The sequence below is a fragment of the Vigna radiata genome, unplaced genomic scaffold (genome assembly GCF_000741045.1).
Source record: "Vigna radiata var. radiata cultivar VC1973A unplaced genomic scaffold, Vradiata_ver6 scaffold_262, whole genome shotgun sequence".
Lineage (NCBI taxonomy): Eukaryota > Viridiplantae > Streptophyta > Magnoliopsida > Fabales > Fabaceae > Vigna > Vigna radiata.
In genome coordinates this window covers 469,588-474,394 of record NW_014543980.1, presented here as the reverse complement: position 1 = coordinate 474,394, position 4,807 = coordinate 469,588, and positions in this window count along the sequence as shown.

Here is a 4,807-nt window from a genome sequence, read left to right as displayed (position 1 = left end):
TATGATGCTCCACAGCAATATCAACCATTTCCGAATTCTTGTATGCCTTCTCCACCTGTCCAGGAACCACAGCAGCTGCAGTTTCATGGGCCTAGATTGAAGGAGTTGTTGAGACAAATGACTGCTCAAAATATGCAGTTTCAACAGGAAACCAGAGATCAGATTATGCAGTTTCAGGAGTTTCAGCAGGAATTTATAGCTTCATTTCAGAGTTTGAGCAATTAGTTGGGGCAGATGGCAACTCAACTCACTGAGGAACAGTCTCATGTTTCAGAGGAATCCCCATTTCAGGCTGTTCAGCTTCCAGACGATGTTGGTGTCATCCACATAGGAGATGGGGAGCAGAGTCATGAGCTTACTACTGCGTCATCTACTTCCCCACCGTCCTATGCCTTCCCTCTTGCACTTGAGGATGCAATTGCTCATTCCGTTGTTATTGGTGAGATGAATCATGAATCAACACAGGTTTTCTCTAAACTTGAATTCCCACTTGCTTTGCCTGAGTTGTTTATGCATTCACATATTCTTGATTCTGCCGAGAATTCACATGTTAGTGTTGATTTTGATATGGAAACTGTGAAAACTGAAGATGCTTTAGACTTGGGATTAAATTTTGATCTTTCACAGTTTTCTAAAAATTTTAAATGTAGTTGTGAAACTGGTTCTTGCTCTATTTGTGTTGAAATCAATTCTGTGATACAACCAGCTTCCAACTTTGTGATTGGTGATACTAACTGTGAATCTGATGAACATGTTGAGGATCAGGTAGATATGAGCAGATATTTTAAGCCAGGTGGACTTTCTTCGTCTCCCACGACTAAAGGTGATTTACTGATGAATCATCCCTTCCTTGATCCGGTTGTGGAAGACATTTCTCTTCTGGATCAGATTTGGCGGATGAAATCCTTCCTCAACATTTAATTTCTTGATCCATTTATGGAAGACACTTCTCTGCAAGTCCAAAATTGGCAATAGCCACCACGATCTGAGGAGTTTTCTTCTTTCCCTTCTCCCCCTTTTCCTACTTGAATTGCACTTGTCCTTGATTTGTTGACTATTATGATTGTTGATCTTGTTGTTTGTGACACACTGAGGACATTGTGTAGTTTAAGTGTGGTCTAGTGGGGGAGAATTCTATTTTCTTTGTCAGTTTTTGTTTTTCTGCGTTAAATTTTTTGTTTTATACGTAGTTTTTGTTTTGTCTTGTGTACAGTTTTGCATGTTTTTCGTGATTTCTGGACTTTGTTATGGTTGTAGATGTGTCTTTCACTTCATTGATACTCTGATTGATTTGAAATCCATGCTCTTCTTTGCTTGGAAGATGATTATGATGTTTGAGATTTGAATTAATTGTGACAGAAAATACCCTGTGTGAGATTTGAGCCACTTGATATTCTTTCTTGTGTGTGATATGTCTCTTGATTGCTTGCACATATGCCTTGGCTTGACTCTTTTTTATGTTTCTTGATTGGTATGCATGTTTGAAAGTGATAAAGGTAGCTTTGTTGTTGAGCCTCTCTAGCCAGACGAGTCTACCTTGTTGTGATCCTTTGATAGCCCCTTTGAGCCTTTACTTTCCCCATTTCTTTGTTTTGAAGCTCAGACACTAGCCCTATGTGAAAAACCATGATTACCTAAACCTTAGGGAATTTTGGAGCTTTGGAATTGTTTTGGGAATAAGTGTGGTCTCCTAGGAGATTATGATGAATTGGCTAGTTGGTTCCTCTTCTTGTTTGTTTTTGTATATATGTTGTGTTATCTTGTCTCTTTTGGGAATAATTGTGTTCTGAGAAGAGAGAAAAGAAAATAGACAAGATGAAAAAAAAAGAAAAAAAAATACAGAAAAATGAAAAAAAAAATTGTGAATAAAGGAGTCAAGAAGAGGATGGAATTAGAGGTTTTGGGTGTGAGTATATTGTGTTTACACTTGTTCCCCATTGCTCCTCTATTTCCTTTGGTTTGTAGCTTCTCATCCATATGTTATCCTCCCTTGTCCTTGACCCCATTACATCCATAAAAGACCTTTTGATTTGAACATGCATATGTTTTTGAGTGTGGATATTAGAGGCTTGCCAGGACTGTTTGTTGCTTGCTTTCTTGAGTACATTGAGTTGACACTGTTTACCTTAGACACTTGAGAGAAACACTGATAGTGTGCATCTGTGAGGTTCTGTTATTTTTGATTCACCTCTTGAACTGATTGACTGTTTTTCCATGTTCTGAACTGCTTGGATGATTCTTCATGAGTATCTGTTTTCTCTGATTCTGTGTTAGATATTGTCGAAAACAGTTTCTGCAGTTGACTTTTCAGCCTAGTTGACCAAGGGTATTTATGCAAAATGGAAAGGGTTAAACAGTTTAAAGTTAAAAATAAAAGCTATATAAGAAAAATTGGAGAAAAATTATTTTAATTTGTAGTTTCTATAAAAAATTACTATTTATTTAAAAAGCACCAAAAAATACTCCTAAAAACAACTTTTTAACCACAATTATACAAAACTAAAGAATTTAAGAAAAAACCTAAAATTAGTCTAATTCTAAGAAATTAAAAACTAAAGAACCCTAAGAAAATATTTTTAGCAAAGAAAAATAAGCAAATTTAAAGTGTTATCAGATATGTTTACATGACAACTTGAAAATTTGAGGTACAATCCTTTTGAAGAAGGAAGAGATGGTGGCATATGCCCTTGCCATGACACAAATACGTTGAAAAAGAGTTAGAGTCATCCATGCAAGGTTAAGCAAAGCTCTTTCTCTTAGGCCATCTTGGAGCACCTCTAGTACTCTAAGAATATTTAGACCTTGTATTAAGGGCCAAGTAGTGTAGGATTTCCTTTTAGGCGTTGTATTATAGGACAAGTAGTACAAGGTTTTCGGTCACCAACTTTGTGTCTAGCTTAAGTTAATCTTAGGTGATTAAGTTTGTAACCTAACTTGGTGGACAAGACAAGGAGGAGGGTATCCTACATTAGGAGAGGGGCTATGTGTTATAATTCTAGTGGGGAAGATTTTGCTAGAGTAGTGACCACATGGCACTTTACAAGTTGAAAGGTTTTTCTATAAGTTAGTGGCCACATGTACTACTTCTTTCCTTCACCAAGATAGAATCTTTTTTAGGGTTTTCACCAAGGTAGTATTTTTAGGGTTTTATGTCTACACATTTTGGAGACACATTTTCCTATAAATAGATGTGTCTTCCTCCTTGTAAAAATATTTTGAGATTAGTAATGAAATGTTGTCAAATTTTTGAGCCTTTCAAAATTGTCTCTAAAGTCATGGCTAGAGCATCTTATGTGACATTCTCTAGCCACATTTCTCTAGAGTTTGTTCAACCTCTCAAAAGAATCATCAACCACCTCCATCCCACCACAAACACATCAAAATTGAGACATGTCCTCTTATTTCCCACTAACTTCCACACCATTCTCCACCATAAACTTATCTTCTTACTTTTGTCTAACCTAGCTTGAGGAGGAGTCTATCAAACTAGGAGGAAGGCCATCATCCAAATAAACTATAGTTTCAATTTTACCCAAAAAAAAAATAATTTACCAACAAACATACCACCAAAACAACCTACAAAGAAACTATAAATAATCCACTAAAAGAACTTAGTATCAAACCAAATAACCAAAAAAGTAAACTTTGTACCAAACTTATGTCTATCTCAACAATTCACATTTCTCCCTAATAATGATCATTGCAAACCATCAAAATCGAGTTACTATGATAACTCAAAACTCAACCAAATCAAAAGGCAAGAATACCTTAAACCAAAAAATGGAAACTTTCTACTAACCTCCTATCAACCAGATCGATGATTGAATAACCCAAAATATCCAAACCAACCTCCGCTAGTGACCGGTGACAAAGCAAAAACAACAACACCACTCAACGAATACAATGTGTAGGTTTCACTTAATGTTCTCTACCACATGCAATCACATATTTATGCGAGTGAAAGAAGGAAGGGAGAAGGAAAGAAGTTGAAGGAAATTAAAAGAGCATAAAGATGCGAGACTTCAAATGGTTAACCTTTACTCTTTTTTTTTGAAACACAGAAGAATGACTAATGATTCCTCTAATTTGTAAAGTGAGTAAGAGTAAATGAGAGTTAAAATATCATTTTTTATATAAGTTATAATATATCAAAACAATAGTGTGACACTTAATTTCAATAAAACTCTTAACTATAAAACATGTTACAAAATGTAAAATTGTGTTTTAATACTCCAACGGAATACAACAACTTTTGTAAAAAAAAAACAACTTACTTTGTATATATAGCCTACATACTATTTTAGTCAATAATATATACTTTTAAAGAGACTCCCTTATTTTACAACTTTAAGGCTCTGTTCACTTTGGCAGATTTAACTTTTTAGGAGAAAATGGGAGTGCAGATTAGTGGGATTTATTGTGTTTGTTTTAGAAGATTTGCAATATCTGAGAGAATAGATTTATGGGTTTTAAGAGAAAACGAATCCTCACAGGAGAAATAGATTTGAGAAGATTCACATGGTTTTACTAAAGTGCCCTTTATGTATTTTTAAAATAAAGATATGCATGGAATTGAAGATATGGTGGTGCAACTCTCCCTATAATATGTGGATCTGTTATGGGTGGCACAATTGATTTTGCATTAATAGTTTTTTACTCTTATGATAAAAGAGTCCACTTTGGGTTTAGGTTTTTGATTCTTAAAACATTAAAATTAATAATAATAATAATAATAAGGTTTAGTACCTATTTTGGTCCCTCCTTTGAGAGGGTTTGTTCAAAGTGGTCCCTCCTTTTTTCAAAAGTT